The 18,097-nt window shown below is 42.3% G+C and overlaps 1 pseudogene; it reads left to right on the forward strand.

Annotated features, from left to right (window-relative positions):
• Positions 1–17,716: 17,716 nt before the first annotated feature.
• On the forward strand, positions 17,717–17,834 carry LOC126279155 (5S ribosomal RNA; annotated as a pseudogene).
• Positions 17,835–18,097: the final 263 nt, after the last annotated feature.

Below are 18,097 nucleotides of genomic sequence, written 5' to 3' on the forward strand. Positions count from 1 at the left end.
CGTGGACGTGAACCGCATGTGCAGTTGACGGACTTTGAGCGAGGGCGTATAGTGTGCATGCGGGAGGCCGGGTGGACGTACCGCCGAATTGCTCAACACGTGGGGCGTGAGGTCTCCACAGTACATCGATGTTGTCGCCAGTGGTCGGCGGAAGGTGCACGTGCCCGTCGACCTGGGACCGGACCGCAGCGACGCACGGAGGCACGCCGACCGTAGGATCCTACGCAGTGCCGTAGGGGACCGCACCGCCACTTCCCAGCAAATTAGGGACACTGTTGCTCCTGGGGTATCGGCGAGGACCATTCGCAACCGTCTCCATGAAGCTGGGCTACGGTCCCGCACACCGTTAGGCCGTCTTCCACTCACGCCCCAACATCCTGCAGCCCGCCTCCAGTGGTGTCGCGACAGGCGTGAATGGAGGGACGAATGGAGACGTGTCGTCTTCAGCGATGAGAGTCGCTTCTGCCTTGGTGCCAATGATGGTCGTATGCGTGTTTGGCGCCGTGCAGGTGAGCGCCACAATCAGGACTGCATACGACCGAGGCACACAGGGCCAACACCCGGCATCATGGTGTGGGGAGCGATCTCCTACCTTGGCCGTACACCTCTGGTGATCGTCGAGGGGACACTGAATAGTGCACGGTACGTCCAAACCGTCATCGAACCCATCCTTCTACCATTCCTAGACCGGCAAGGGAACTTGCTGTTCCAACAGGACAATGCACGTCCGCATATATCCCGTGCCACCCAACGTGCTCTAGAATGTGTAAGTCAACTACCCTGGACAGCAAGATCTCCGGATCTGTCCCCCATTGAGCATGTTTGGGACTGGATGAAGCGTCGTCTCACGCGGTCTGCACGTCTAGGACGAACGCTGGTCCAACTGAGGCGCCAGGTGGAAATGGCGTGGCAAGCCGTTCCACAGGACTACATCTAGCGTCTCTACGATCGTCTCCATGGGAGAATAGCAGCCTGCATTGCTGCGAAAGGTGGATATACACTGTACTAGTGCCGACATTGTGCATGCTCTGTTGCCTGTGTCTATGTGCCTGTGGTTCTGTCAGTGTGATCATGTGATGTATCTGACCCCAGGAATGTGTCAATAAAGTTTCCCCTTCCTGGGACAATGAATTCACGGTGTTCTTATTTCAATTTCCAGGAGTGTATTTCTCACGGTATTGTGTCGTCTGTTGTTCAGTCCCGCGGTTCCTGTACTTTATCTTGCTGGGTGTTGAATCTACGGCCTGAAAAGTTGGAAAATAAACATCTCACTCATGCAGAGTTCAGAAGAGTGCAGCAGTATGGACAGTGATGTAATAAATTAGGTCCAGGTCTCGATCTGCCATCGCTAATCTCTCTCCTTCCCATCTTTGCAATTTTAATTGACACGCCCTACTTCGCATAATCATGCGATCATACGATCTTACATGCTTCATAACATTTTTCCCTTCACCCTTTCATTCCTCTTCCTAATTCCTTTGGCACAATAACAAGGCTGTACAACCACCACTTACAAGTTGGGATAGAACCAGCTTATCATTGCTGCGTCAACCATCTGTGGGCTAGCAAGAAAAACTAAAAGCCAACAACGGCATTAGAACTGTACTATGGGAATACTGCATACGTCTCTCAATGCACTGCACGTCTCTCTGTCTCCCTGTTGACTTGTCAGTAGCCACTAACATTTACCACTGGTTGACACAACACAAAATTTTATTATAAATTTTTTTTAAAGATGATATCTTTTTGTCCTAGTAGTTACAAATGGTTGATCACCTTCCCATGGTGTTTTACCAACCTGTCAGGGTAACCATTACCTAACACATAAATGAGACTGATTCAGATCAATCTCCCTACGACAGTTGTGCAAGAACGGTCTGCGAGTGTTTTAGGAATTTGGTGTTGAATCTACGGCCTGCAAAGTAGGAAGATACTGCATCACACATGCAGTTCAGAAGAGAGCAGCAGTACGGACAGTGGTGTAATCAAACAATGATCTCAGCGTCAGTTCCACCACACTCCCTGTAAAGGAAACGTTATTGCTGACATAAATTGCTGTGCACGTTCAGGCAAAGCTATATGTTATCAAAAATGATAATCTCAGATTTTCCTTATTAAAGTTTGTTTTTACACGAAGTATGACTTGATGACATAGCAATGTTATCAAAATTATGTATTGGATGCTAAAATATTCATACTCGGTGTTCACAACTCTGAAGGGAAATTCCTAAGTATTATAGTGTTCTTTAATGGTAAGATGGTTAATGACCATGTCTGGGGGTCGATAAAAACACAAACAAATTAAATACCATTGGGGCCAGCCATATCAATTACGCCAAAATGCACAATGAAAATACTCAAAATTGAATGTTGGTCGGTAAAGAGTAATCAAAAATAACTACACAATTAAAACAGTTCCTAACTCTGCAGTGGCTGATCAGTCTTTATCGCTAGATCGGACGTCTCGCGTTTCTGCTTCAGTTAAGCCCGACTATCATGTTTATGTTTAACTACAGGTCATGATGGAATGTACAATAATTCGGAGAGACGAGACGGCCGCATTTCTGACTGTAAATTAGATATCACTTGCTGGTGTAGAGAAATCCCGTGTAATTACTTTGCGTCAGCAGCAGCAATGGAACCTGTCTGCGCGAGCTGTGAGTCTGAGAATCTATTCTAAATCTCTCTCGATTGTTAAACACCAGTCTGATACATTTCCTACGTCTTCAGTGAAGCTGAGACTCCTATTTATTCCCTAGATAAATTAATTATCATAGTACACTGTATTTGGCTGGAATAGCGTATCTGTCGTTGCCCTCAAAGCACTAACTGTCAATAGTTTGCGCGATCCTCCATAGTAGGAGACTTTGCTGTTTAACTCATTATGAGTTAAGATGAGAATGTCAACAAGTGTTCACATAAAGACTCTCACAACCGTCTCAGCGCCACATGGGTTAACTTGCTCAGACAGAGATGATTTTCTGCAAGAGAAGAAGCCCATTACTCTCCCTGCAATTTGGCTACATCAAAGCTGGTTGCCACGCATTTCTTTTATGGCCAATCAGGGCGTTCATACTTGTTATATCCCCAACCACTGAAGTTCTTGTAGCGTATCACAGGCATCATTTCTTTCATAGGGCAGAGCTTAGCTCGTTCTATGTAATACTGAGATAAATAGCTTTTTCTTTCATGTGAGCTGTAACGCTGCAGTGAGTCACCAATGTTTTATGTTGGGTTTCTCCAGACGCTTAATCTGCAGTCTCCGGCCGTGATCCATAGAAAGGCTTTCCGAAGGCTGTCGCTAAAAGCATGGACAAAGGCTGCTTTTGCTGGCGGTCTACGCAGTGTCTGCAGCGACTCATTGTGTCTGCTAGGTGTCCCGTGGCCATAGTTTCAGCAACACGAGACGGCATGCCATCATAATATTCTCCATTCCCTCAGAACTGCATCACGTAGCTGAGGTCGGGGAATTTACTTGCGTGCAATTACTAGTGTGAGTGTTAGTGGTTTACATTAACGAATGTTTATTCACTTCGTTTTGCCTAGCAATAAAATTTGTACACTTTCACGTTAATATGTCGTGTGACATATTGAGTTAACCATAACTGTCTCAGGAATTTAATGTAAGATGCGTTATGTGTTTGACAATTTACAAGTTAAGGATATTTAAAACTTGAAAAATGTAACTTCTAGGTGAATGCCTTTAGACATACAGTTAAAATTTTGGCAGTTAGTGACTTAGATATCTGCTGCTGATGGCGAAAAAATGGTGAAAACGCTTTTGTCGGTTTCCTTTTCAAGAACTTTCCATGACCTAAATTCTCCCTCCATAAACATCTTAAGACTCACTTTTTTTTTTTTTTGAGTCATCAGCCTTCTGACTGGATTAATACAGTCCAACACGAATTCATGGCCTGTGCCATGCTCCTCATCCTAGAGTAGCTCTTGCAACCTATGTCCTCAATTATTTGCTCGATGTATTCCAGTCTCTGTCTTAATCTACGTTTTCTGCCCTGTACAGTTCCTTCTAGTGCCATGGAAATTATTCCCTGATGCCTAAACAGATGTCCTATCATTCTGTCCCTTATCCTCGTCAGAGTTCATCCCATATTCCATTCCTCTTCGATTCTGCACAAAACCTTGTAATTTTTTACCTTATCAGCCCATCTAATTTTCAAATGCTTCGATTCTCTTCTGTTCCATTTTTCCCACAGTCCATGTTTCACTACCATACGATCCTAGAAATTTATTCCTCAAAATTAAGGCCAATTTTTATACTAGTAGACTTCTCTTGGCCAGGAATGACGCTTTTTCCGGTGCTAGGCTGCTTTTTATGTCCTCCTTGCTCCATCCATCATCGGTTATTTTATTGCCTAGGTGTCTTCATCCACTCTGTGACTGTTAATCCTGATGTTCAGAGTCTCGCTGATCTCTTTCCTGATACTTCTCATCACTTTCGTCTTTCTGCAGTTTACTCTCAATCTGTATTTTGTACTCATTAGACTGTTCATTTCATTCAACAGATCATGTAATTCTTCTTCACTTTCACTCAGGACAGGAAGTCATCAGCAAATCATGTCATTGGTATCTTTTCACCTTGTTTTTTCAGTTCTGAACCTTTCCTTCATTTCCACCACTGGTTCTTCGATGTAGAGATTGAACAGTAGGGGTGAAAGAGTATATACCTGTCTTACTCCCTTTTTAATCCAAGCACTACGTTCTCGGTCGTGAACTCTTATTATTCCTTCTAGCCTTTTGTACATATTTTATATTACCTGTCCCTTCCTATAGCTCTCCCGTATTTTTCTCAAAATTTCAAACATCTTGCACCATTTTACATTGTCGAAAGCTTTTGCTAGATCAACAAATCCTATGAACCTGTCTTCACTTTTCTTTCGTCTTGCTTTCATTATCAACCGCAACGTTAGAATTGCTCTCTGATGCTTTTATCTTTCCTACAGCCAAACTGTTAGTCATTAAACACATTCTCAATTTTTCGTTTCCATTCTTCTCTTTATTATTCTTGTAAGCAACTTGAGTGCATTGTGAAAATAATTCTCACACTTGTCAGTTCTTGCAGTCTTCGGAATTGTGTGGTTGATATTTATCCAGAAGTCAGATGGTATATCGCCAGACTCATACATCCTACACACCAACGTGAACAGTCGTTTTATTGCCACTTCCCCCAATAATTTTAGATATTCTGATCTAATTTATGCATCCCTTCTGCCTGATTTGATCTTCAGTCCTCCAATGCTCTCTTAAATTCTGATTCTAATCCGGATCTCCCATCTCTTCAAAATTGTCTCTTGTTGTTTCTTCTACCACATCAGACAAAAGTTAAACCTGACAGAGACATTCAATGTACTCTTTCCACCTACCCTCTGTCTCTGTTCTGCATTTAACAGTGAAATTCTCGTTTCACTCTTAATGTCACCATCCTTCCTTTTAGTTTCAAAGAATGTTGTTTTGTCTTTCCTATATGCAGATTTAGTCCTTCCGACAATCACTTTTCATGCAGCTATTTCATCTTAGATTCCCTGATTTCCCTGAATTTCCTATTTATTTCAGTCCTCAGAGACTAGTAATTTTTGATTCATGAATTTACCTGAACATCATTGCACTTCCTTCTTTCATCTATCAACTGAACTATTTCTTCTGTTAATAATGTTTTCTTCGCAGTTACCTCCTTTGTATCTGTGTTTTTCTTTACAACTTCTGTGATTGCTCTTTTTAGAGATCTTTATTCCTCTTCTACCTTACTGCCTATTGAGCTATTCCTTCTAGCTCCACCTGTAGCCTCAGAGAACTTCAGATGTATCTCGTCATTCCTTAGTTCTTCCACATCCCACTTCTTTGCGTATTGATTCTTCCTGACTAATCTCTTAAACATCAGTCTACTCTTCATCACTACTATATTATGATCTATGTCTACATCCGCCGGACAATCCAGTATCTGATTTCGGAATCTCTGCCTGACCATGATGTAATCTATTCGTACCACCCCGGCTGTTCCTCCTCCCCTTGAGATTCTTGAACAGAGTATTCGCTATTACTAGCTGTAATTTATTACAGAACTCAGTCTTTTCCCTCTCTCATTACTTATCCCATTCCCACATTCTCCTGTAACCTTTCCTTCTACTCCTTCCCCTATAACTGCATTCCAGTCCCCAAGACTATTAGATTTTCATCTCCCTTTACGTACTGTATTACACTTTCAATATCAAAATGGCTCTGAGCACTATGCGACTTAACATCTAAGGTCATCAGTCGCGTAGAACTTAGAACTAATTAAACCTAACTAACCTAAGGACATCACACACATCATGCCCGAGGCAGGATTCGAACCTGCGACCGTAGCGGTGGCTCGCCTCCAGACTGTAGAACCTAGAACCGCACGGCCACTCCGGCCGGCCTTTCAACATCCTGATATGCTTTCTCTGTCCTCCATCTTTAGCTTGCGACTTCGGCATGTATACCTGAAGTATAATGGTCGGTGTTGGCTAGCTGACGATTCCGATAAGAACAACTTTATCACTTAACTGTTTACAGTAACATGCTACCCACCCTACCTTCCTGTTCATAACGAATTCTAGATTTCAGATTTTATAGCTTCTTTACCACTTTCAAGCATCTGACGTTCCACGCCTCTGCTCGTATAACGTCATCCTTTCGTTGGTTATTCAGTATTTTTCTCGTGGTCACCTTCCCTTGATGCCCCCCCCCCCCCCCCCCCGAGATCCGAATCAGAGATTATTCCGGAAGTTTCTGCCAATGGAGGGGTAATCATGACACTTTTTCCTGTGGATACACGTAATGTGTCTTTAATGCAGTGGTTTCCATTGCCTTCTGCATCCTCACGCCGTTGATCATTGGTGATTATTCTACCTTTAGGGGCAGTTTCCCACCCCAAGGACAAGAGAATGACCTGAACCTCTATCTGCTCCTTCACCCTCTTTGGTAAGGCTGTTGGCAGAATGAGGGTGGCTTCTTGTATCATAAATATTCGGCCTTAGACCAAATGTAAAAAGAAGCTACCGATTTTCTCAATTTGCCTAAGCCCAAAGAAGTGTGTAATATTCAAATTCTGACTCCGTATTTCAAGATCCTTCTCTTTGGCGTACAAATGGTCCCTAGCCTAAAAACTATCCAAAACAAATGACCCTACTTTTCTGTCAGCATTGGCACCTGAGGTATGAGACGCAGGAGGTTCCTCTTCGTTTTCGAACATCCTGGTAGCGCATGCTGTCGCGTGAGAACCGATGTACATACCGAATAGTGTAGCCCAGTGGTTAGCCCACTGGACTGGTATTCAATAGGACGACAGTTCAGACCCATGTCCGGCCACCTTGATTTACATTTTCGGTTATTTCATTTAAATCACTTAAGGCAAACGCCGGGATGGTTCCTCCGAAATGGCAGTGCCGCTTTCCTTCGCTATCCTTCAGAACCCGAGATTGTCCTCAATCTCTAATGACCTCGTTCTCGACGAGACGTTAAAAACTAATCTCCTCGTCTTCCTCCGATGCACATGAATTTTCTAATGCCTACCTTGTGAAACTGATCCGAAATGGTAATCATTCATATCCAAACATCCAGGAACTATCATGCCAATTGTATAACGGGCAGTCAAATGAAAACGAGACAATGGAAAAAAGTAGGCAAACTCTTTATTCTTTCAGAAGTAATAGCCGTAACAGATAATGCATTTATCCTGCTGTAAGACAAGATGGCCAGTGCTTCCACAAAAAAATGTTTCCGGTTACCTACGGATCCATGGTTGTACCAAGGTTTGAATTTCTTCGTCCGAAGCAAATCGACGACCATGAACGTTGTTCTTCGGAGTATCGAAAATACGGAAATCGCATGGGGTGAGATCTAGGGTGTATGGAGGATGTGGAAGGGCTCCCCAGGGAACTTCAGCAGGGTAGTCGACGCAAGGTTGCCAACATGTGGTCGGAATTTTTTTTACAACACAATGATACCATCTGTAAACATTCCAGGACTTCTGGACTAGATGGCGCAAAGCGTCCACGTATCGGTATGTGTTAATCTTGGTGTTGTTTTGGAGAAAGTCAGTGAGCAGCGGGTTCACAGGTGGCTGCAGGAATTTCGCTGGGAGGCACTCATGCATATAGCAGAAAGTCTCAATCTTTCTCCGTTAGATTTCCTAATTTTTGCAGCCCAGAAGAAATCATTCATGTAGGTTACACATGTTTGTACGATAGGACCGATCTGTCGATTTAATGAAAAGAAATTTCAAATGGTTCAAATGGCTCTGAGCACTATGGGACTTAACATCTGAGGTCATCAGTCCCCTAGAATTTAGAACCACTTAACCCTAACTAACCTTGGGACCTCACATACATCCATGCCACAGGTAGGATTCGAACCTGCGACAGTAGCGGTCGCGCGGTTCCAGACTGAAGCGCCTAGAACCGCTCATCCACCCCGGCCGCCCTGCTCCAGTCAACATCGACATTTCACTGTTGATAAGTGGAAACATGTTGCCTGGTTGGATGAGTCTCATTTCAAATTGTATCTAACGGATGGACGTATACGAGTATGGAGACAACCTCATGAAACCATGGACCATGCATGTCAGCAGGAGACTGTTGAAGCTGGTGGAGCTTCTGTAATTGTTTGTGGCGGGTGCAGTCGGAGCGATATGGGGGCCCTGATACGTCTCGATACGACTCTGACAGGTGCCGCGTACTGAAGCATCCTGTCTGACCACCTGCATCCATTCATGTCCTTTGGGCATTCCGACACCCCACACGTTCAGAATTACTACAGAGTGGCTCCAGGAACACTCTTCTGCGGTTAAACTCTTCCGCTGGCCACAAAACTCCCTAGAGATTAACATTATTGATCATGTCGGGGATGCCTTGCAACGTGCTGTTCAGAAGAGATCTCCAACCCCTCATACTCTTACGGATTTATGGACAGCCCTGCAGGATTCATGGTGTCAGTTCCCTCCAGCATTACTTCACACATTAGTCGAGTCCATACCACGTCATGTTGCGACACTTCTGCGTGCTCGCGGGGGCCCTACATGATATTACGCAGGTGTGCCAGGTTTTTTGGCTCTTCATTGCAAAAGCTGGTGCAAAATCTTGTTTAATATTGACTGCACACGTAACTATGGTTATGATTGTTATGACCCGGCAGCTTAAAATTTTATCCCTGTAAAATTATCGAAGAGCCGCCGATGTGCGTTGGAAAGAGGGACAAAGAACACATGGCAGCTTGTTCGCGGAAAAATGAGTTGTATTTTGTTGGAAACAAGTTGTTCTTTTGTGGTAATCGTCGCTTGGTAAAGTGTGCAGAGAAGAGTCGAAGTATTGAGACAAGAGGAAGCGGTATCTTAAGTTTAGCGGCGACCGTACAGAAGTCCCACAAGCGGCTGATAGCGTCATTGTCATAGCGAATCATTGAATTGCGTGACGAAACACCGATGTGTTCAAGTTGCAAAAGAGGGTCTGACGACGTAGAACACAGAAGAGAGAATATAGAGTTACTAATATTCAGGGTGCACGAGATTTATCAGTAGAATCGACGCAGAAGAACGTTAAGTACGCAGGAATGAGGACTCCATAAGAATAGTAATTGTGCGGTCTCTCATTATGGGAAGTTGAGTGTCCTGAACGATAACAGTGAACTATATGTAGACGACATCAGCTATTTACTTTGAAAGAGAGAAGAGGAAAAACGGTGAATGACATCAGAGGAGTGGGCACTTTAATTATAAATAACATTTACTCTCTGTTTGCGCTAGGAAACGCGAGATTGGGACAGTTACCAGAGCATTTACTGCCACGGCAAGGCGCAGATTAAATCTCATATTGGAAATATTCAATAAATTGACACTCTCTCTTTCCTAGCATGAATCCCGACTTAGCGGGGTCTGCTGTTAAGGTTAACTGGAATTGCGTGTCAATGTTTAGGGATGGCCTGATGCCGTTCCTGTCGCCAGTTCAATGAATTGACCGCACACCACTTATTAAATTACAGTGTGGGCGTTTATTATTGAGAACTAAACAGTGCATTTTTGTGAATAAACACAGTGAGTGCCATTTATATTTGCTGCCCAAACATTCAAACGAATTGTAGTAGTAGTTCGGATCACCGAAGTAGCAGTTTAATATTTTCAGCTAATTTTCTCATTTACACAATTGACCACCGCCATATTCTCAGCTTCTGAGGACAAGGGAGACATCTGGAGCGACAGAGATTAGCAGTCATCGTCAGCCGACGTCATTCACAGTCACAGGCGAGGAGAGAACAAGACGTAAATCTCTGGTGAAGTTAATAACATACCGCTGGAAGTATGTCAAAATAGTTAAAAGCAAAACACTTTAGAACACTGTCAGTTATTCCGACGTTAATAATAAAAACAAGTAGGTTACTCATTCTGTGAGAAAATGTAAAGTATTATTCGCACCTAGGAAAAATTATTGACTGCTGAAAACTGGCAGCAAAAATTTTGTTTCTTAAGATAGAAATGTTAAATTAGTTCTTACATTTTCGGCATTTCCTTGATAACACAACTTTGCTTGAAGGTTAATTCAGTTGTGTCATAAAGATTCTATATTTAACGAAAGAAATCCCTTTTAGAACAACATTGTGTAATCAGTGATAGCAACTTCGTTAAAGCAATATACCTTTAAAACTTCAGTTATAATTAATTACACACAGGTTTTTTAAAAAAGTTTCAATGGGTTCGCAGCAGGTGAAACACTCGTAACTTCAAGTAGGCAAATCTGCAATAGGGACGTTAATATGCAGTAACTTTGCCTGAATGATGACAGAATCTATTTTACCTACTTAAGTACGTAAATGGCCGGCAGGGGTGGCCGAGCGGTTCTAGGCGTATTCCTACATTTTATTAGAAAATTAAGACATGAGTCTTGGCCACATATTAGTCCACAGCATACTAAATTCTGATTTCCTCTTACAGAACTCTAGCCAGTAAAAGGATACTCTTTCGGTTGGTTATAAATGGTGACTCATCGTCCTTAATTCGTGCATGCATAGCGAATGAAGAGTATTCCAGTGTTACCTGGTGAGTCATCATATTCTCCTGTTTATTTGCAAGTGAAGACCTGTAAGAGCCAGTTAGATAATAACAGCCGTATTAGCAGCTAAGGTACAGTTGACCATCCCTCCCAGGATATACTCAAAAAGAAAAATTAATGTCTCGCAGCACTGGTCTGCAGAATCTGTAAGTTCATTGTTATTTTTAAACTGTTTCTATGGCGTGACATAACATCTTGTCTTGTAAGTATGTGAATTTTAACAGATTGCGTATTTATTGCACATAATGTACTTCAACTATTAATTTTTCTATCCAGTTGTATTATATCTGTCTAGATGTTTTTAGAAAGACGTAAGACAGCTACAGCCAATAACGGGAAACGATGTTATTAAAAAAAATGGTAGTACAAAAGCAATTAGCTTTTTTTTTGGTTCATCAGTCTACTGACTGGTTTGATGCGCCCTGCCACGAATTTCTCCCCCGTGCTAACCTCTTCATCTCAGAGTAGCACTTGCAACCTACGTCCTCAATTATTTGCTTGACGTATCCCAATCTCTGTCTTCCTCTACAGTTTTTGCCCTCTACAGCTCCCTCTAGTACCATGGAACTCATTCCCTCATGTCTTAGCAGATGTCCTATGATCCTGTCCCTTCTCCTTATCAGTGTTTTCCACATATTCCTTTCCTCTCCGATTCTGCGTAGAACCTCCTCATTCCTTACCTTATCAGTCCACCTAATTTTCAACATTCGTCTATAGCACCACATCTCAAATACTTCGATTCTCTTCTGTTCCGGTTTTCCCACAGTCCATGTTTCACTACCATACAATGCTGTACTCCAGACGTACATCCTCAGAAATTTCTTCCTCAAATTAAGGCCAGTATTTCATATTAGTAGACTTCTCTTGGCCAGAAATGCCTTTTTTGCCATAGCGAGTCTGCTTTTGATGTCCTCGTTGTTCCGTCCGTCATTGGTTATTTAACTGCCTAGGTAGCATAATTCCTTAACTTCATTGACTTCGTGACGATCAATCCTGATGTTAAGTTTCTCGCTGTTCTCATTTCTACTACTTCTCATTACATTCGTCTTTCTCCGATTTACTCTCAAACCATACTGTGTACTCATTAGACTGTTCATTCCGTTCAGCAGATCATTTAATTGTTCTTCACTTTCACTCAGGATAGCAATGTCATCAGCGAATCCTATCATTGATATCCTTTCACCTTGTATTTTAATTCCACTCCTGAACCTTTCTTTTATTTCCATCATTGCTTCCTTGATGTACAGATTGAAGAGTAGGGGCGAAAGGCTACAGCCTTGTCTTACACCCTTCTTAATAGGAGCGCTTCGTTCTTGATCGTCCACTCTTATTATTCCCTCTTGGTTGTTGTACATATTGTATATGACCCGTCTCTCCCTATAGCATACCCCTACTTTTTTCAGAATCTTCCACAGCTTGGACCATTTTATATTGTCGAACGCTTTTTCCAGGTCGACAAATCCTATGAACGTGTCTTGATTTTTCTTCAGCCTTGCTTCCATTATTAGCCGTAACGTCAGAATTGCCTCTCTCGTGCCTTTACTTTTCCTAAAGCCAAAATGATCGTCACCTAGCGCATTCTCAATTTTCTTTTCCATTCTTCTGTATATTATTCTTGTAAGGAGCTTCGATGCATGAGCTGTTAAGCAGATAGTGCGATAATCCTCGCACTTGTCAGCTCTTGCCGTCTTCGAAATTGTGTGGATGATGCTTTTCCGAAAGTCAGATGGTATGTCGCTAGACTCATATATTCTACACACCTACGTGAATAGTCGTTTTGTTGCCACTTCCCGTAATGATTTTAGAAATTCTGATAGAATGTTATCTACGCCTTCTGCCTTATTTGACCGTAAGTCCTCCAAAGCTCTTTTAAAATCCGATTGTAATACTGGATCCCATATCTCTTCTAAATCGACCCCTGTTTCTTCTTCTATCACATCAGACAAATCTTCACCCTCATAGAGGCTTTCAATGTATTCTTTCCACCTATCTGCTCTCTCCTCTGCATTTGACAGTGGAATGCCCGTTTCTCTCTTAATGTTACCACTGTTGCTTTTAATGTCACCAAAGGTTGTTTTTACTTTCCTGTATGCTGAGTCTATCCTTCCGACAATCATATCTTTTTCAATGTCTTCACACTTTTCCTGCAGCCATTTCGTCTTAGCTTCCCTACACTTCCTATTTATTTCATTCCTCAGCGACTTGTTTTTCTGTATTCCTTATTTCCCGGAACATGTTTGTACTTCCTCCTTTCATCAATCAACTGAAGTATTTCTTCTGTTACCCATGGTTTCTTCACAGCTACCTTCTTTGTACCTATGTTTTCCTTCCCAACTTCTGTGATGGCCCTTTTTAGAGACGTCCTTTCCTCTTCAACTGTGCTGCCTACCGCGCTATTCCTTATTGCTGTATCTATAGCGTTAGAGAACTTCAAACGTATCTCGTCATTCCTTAGTAATTCCGTATCCCACTTCTTTGCGTATTGATTCTTCCTGACTAATGTCTTGAACTTCATCCTATTCTTCATCACTACTATATTGTGATCTGAGTCTATATCTGCTCCTGGGTACGGCTTATAATAGAGTATCTTATTTCGGAATCTTTGTCTGACAGTGATGTAATCAAATTGAAATCTTCCCGTATCTCTCGGCCTTTTCCAAGTATACCTCCTCCTCTTGTGATTCTGGAACAGGGTATTCGCTATTACTAGATGAAACTTGTTAATCTTTCTCCTCTTTCATTCCTTGTCCCAAGCCCATATTCTCCTGTAACCTTTTCTTCTACTCCTTCCCCTACAACTGCATTCCAGTCGCCCATGTCTATTAGATTTTCGTCCCCCTTTCATACTTCATTACCCTTTCAATATCCTCATACACTTTCTCTATCTGTTCATCTTGCGACGTCGGCATGTATACCTGAACTATCGTTGACGGTGTTGGTCTGCTGTCAATTCTTATTAGAACAACCCGGTCACTGAACTGTTCACAGTAACACACCATCTGCCCTACCTTCCTATTCATAACGAATCCTACACCTGTTATACCATTTTCTGCTGCTGTTGATATTACCCGATACTCATCTGACCAGAAATCCTTATCTTCCTTCTACTTCACTTCACTGACTCCTACTACGTCTAGATTGAGCCTTTGCATTTCCCTTTCCAGATTTTCTAGTTTTCCTACCACATTCAAACTTCTAACTTTCCATGCCCCGACTCGTAGAACATTATCCTTTCGTTGATTATTCAATCTTTTTCTCATGGTAACCTCCCCCTTGGCAGTCCCCTCCCGGAGATCTGAATGGGGGACTATTCCGGAATCTTTTGCCAATGGAGAGATCATCATGACACTTCTTCAACTACAGGCCACATGTCCTGCGGATACACGTTACGTGTCTTTAATGCAGTGGTTTCCATTGCCTTAGCTTTACGACGGTGTTAAAGCGCACTGAAAGTAGGCCTAAGCGATGTGATGAATATCATGCCACAGAAGACATATTAACACAATAACGTTTTAGAAGTGAAGGCAAACTACACTTAATTTTAACTATTCATATTTATGCTAAGCGCACAAAAAATTTATTTGATTTCCATGATGTAAAACAACATAAAAGTAAGTACGCGATCAGATCACTCTGTATTTATTTCATGTACAGACGCTGGCGGCATCGCAGTTGAGCGGCCTAAGGGATCACGCGATGTTACATTCTGCTGTTTCTTCCTTTGCCACATGGCCTCATTTTGGATACAGTATGGCGATTTGTGATCCAAAGGTTGGAGCAGCTGCTTCTCATTCAGTTAGCTCCTTGGTTGGTCCTACAAGGCTCACTTCTGCTATTGCCGTCTTATCCGGTTCTGTTAACGAGGCCGTTCGACAGCTCATCAGGTTCGTTTGACACCGAATATCGGTAATTGGGAAACGCTTGAGGAGCACATCGTACTTGAACATCAAGTTTTACATCTACGTTTGCGCTAGGAAGAAGGGACACAGAAGAAACAGTTGTGGGTGATAACCGTCTTGCTAGTAAGAATGAGGGAGGAGAGAGACTAAAGGAGTTATGCAATAAATTAGAGCTAGTAATTGGTAATAATCTGTTAAAGAATCACAAGAGAAGGAGATAATCTTGGAAAATATCTGAAAACACGGAAAAATTCCAGCCGGGATACTCTTTGGTCGGAAACAGATACTGGATTTTAGTCTTCTCCTGGAACAGATACAGACTCAGATCACAATTTAATTAAGATCTAGAGTGGACTGAAGTTTAAGACAATCGTCAGGAAGAAACAGTGCGGAAGAAAGTGAAGTAGTGAAGTACTGAGGAATTGTTAGACTTGTCTGAATTTCACTAAAAAGACTAGGAGTAGCACAGTAGGCAGTTCATGTGAGGAGTGGACATTTAAAATAGAGACAAACATAGGGACTAGGGATGTAACTGCGAAAGAACCGTAGGTAACAAAAAGGAATACCTCATCCGGTCTGGGGACGAAAGAGAAATATGTTCAGGGAAAGACAGGAACACAGTAATATAAACCATTTAGCAGTGAAATAAACAGGAAAGGCAGGCTGGGCAAGGCGAAAGTGCTGCAGGAATATGAAGAAACGGAAAAAGAACTGAATGTTGGAAGGACTGATTCAGAATACATTTCTGTGAAATTAAAAGCAAGCGTTTCAATATTAAGTCCAATGGAAATTTTATGTCAAAACTCCGAGGAAAGTGCGGACGGCAAGCAAGAGTACATTGAAGGATTTTTTATAAGGAGAGGAAACGTATAGAAACTTGATAGAGAAAGAAGTTGGAATCAATAAAGAGGACAAAGCGGATCCAGTATTACAGTCAGAATGTAATAGGGCTTTGGAAGATTTGAGATCAAATAAGGCAGAAGGGAGAGATAAAATTCCATGATAATGTATAAAACAAATGGGCAGGTGACAACTAAAAGATTTTTCAGTTTGGTGGGTAGAACCGTCATACTTTCTGAAAAATATCACCCACAGAATTTCAAAGACAGCAAGAGAGACAGATGACAGAAATATCGCCGAATCCACTTAACAGATCATGCACCCAACTTACTGTCAGGATTAATATGCAGAAGAATGGAAAAGAAATTAGAATATCTGTTAGATGAAGATCAGTTAGGTTTTAGGAAAGGTACAAGCAGCGGAGTGGCACCCCTGACGTTGCGCTTTATAATGGAAGTAAGTCTGAAGGAAAATCAGGACACCTTCGTAGAATTTGACGACCTGGAAAAAGCGTTCGACAATGCAAAATGATGCACGATATTCGAAATTCTGAAGAAAGTACAAAAAATCTACAGAGAAAGACGGCTAGTACGTGCACACCAGTACAATACGTAAAAGTACCTAGAGGTAAGAGAGACAGGAAGACCAAGAACAAAGTGCTCGGAAAAGAAAGGGTGTAAGACAGGGATGAATGACTTTCACCCCTACTGTTCAGTTTAAACTGACGCCGCGCGGGATTAGCCAAGCGATCTAAGGCGCTGCAGTCATGGACTGTGCGGCTGGTTCCGTCGGAGGTTCGAGTCCTCCCTCGGGCATGGGTGTGTGTGTCTGTCCTTAGGATAATTTAGGTTAAGTATTGTGTAAGCTTAGGGACTGACGACCTTAGCAGTTAAGTCCCATACGATTTCACACACATTTAAAAAAAAACTGACGGAAATAAAAGAAAGGTTCAAAGGTAAGAATGACATTGCTATCCTTAGTGAAAGTGAACAAAAATGACAGAATATGTTGAATGAAATAATTCATATGAGTACAGATTATGGGTTGAAAGCAAACCGAAGAAAGGCGAAAGTAATGAGAAGTAGAAGAAATGAGAAGTTCTAGAAACTCAACATGAAATTTGGGAATCACGAAGTAAACGAAGTTAAGGAGTTGTGCCAGATTGCTAGCTAAAAAATTCATGCGGGAGAAACGAATACACAAAAAAGAGTCAAGCACATTAAAGAGAGAATTCCTGGCCACATGAAGTGTACTAGCGTCAAACCTAGGCCTCAATTCGAGGAAGAAATGTATGAAAACTTACGTTTGCAGCACAGCATTGTATGGTAGTGAATCATGGACTGTGGCAAAACCCAAGTAGATGGAAATCGAAGTATTTCAGATTTAGTCCTACAGAAGAATGTGGAAAATTAAATGGATAAGGAAATGAAGGAGAAGGCTCTCCGCAATATCAGGAAAGAAAGGGTTTCATGGAAAATATTAACAAGAAGAAAGGACATGGGATTAAGACATGTATGAAGACATCAGGGAATAGCTCTCGTGGTAAAGGAGGGAGGGTGGGAACATAAAGTGTAGAGGAGGTCAGAGATCGGATTACGTAGAACAAATAACTGAGGACACAGGGTTGAAGCGTTACTCTGAGATGAAGATGTTGGCACAACCATATAAAAGCTGAGCAGAATCATTAACCCGTTGAACATACGCTTCCATTTTGGTGTAACTTTTCCCAGTTGCGGTATCAAGAAAAAATCTTTGAATGTAGGGAAAAAAGAAACTTTGGTATTACAATTTATGGCACTTAGATGAGCTGACCACTGAGTCACGAAGTGAAAAATGTGCTTGTTGTTTTTATATTTTCTTTGTACTACATGTGGAAAATACACTATGTGATCAAGAGTAGCCAACGGCCTTGATGCAGTGGTAGCACCGGTTCCCGTCAGATCACCGAAGTTAAGCGCTGTCGGGCTGGACTAGCACTTGGATGGGTGACCATCCGGTCCACCGAGCGCTGTTGGCAAACGGGGTGCACTCAGCCCTTGTGAGGCAAAACTGAGGAGCTACTTCATTGAGAAGTAGCGGCTCTGGTCTCGGAAACTGACCACATGCCCCTCCATATCTGCATCCAATGACGCCTGTGGTCTGAGGATACGGTGTATGTCGGTACCTTTGGCCCTTCATGTCCTGTTCGGGAGGAGAGTTTTATGTCTATCAGGGGAGCTTAGTGACTTAGAGCGTGAAATAGGCACTGGATGTCACATGGGTAACAAATTCATTTGGGAC

This window comes from Schistocerca gregaria, chromosome 6 (genome assembly GCF_023897955.1).
Source record: "Schistocerca gregaria isolate iqSchGreg1 chromosome 6, iqSchGreg1.2, whole genome shotgun sequence".
Taxonomy (NCBI): domain Eukaryota; kingdom Metazoa; phylum Arthropoda; class Insecta; order Orthoptera; family Acrididae; genus Schistocerca; species Schistocerca gregaria.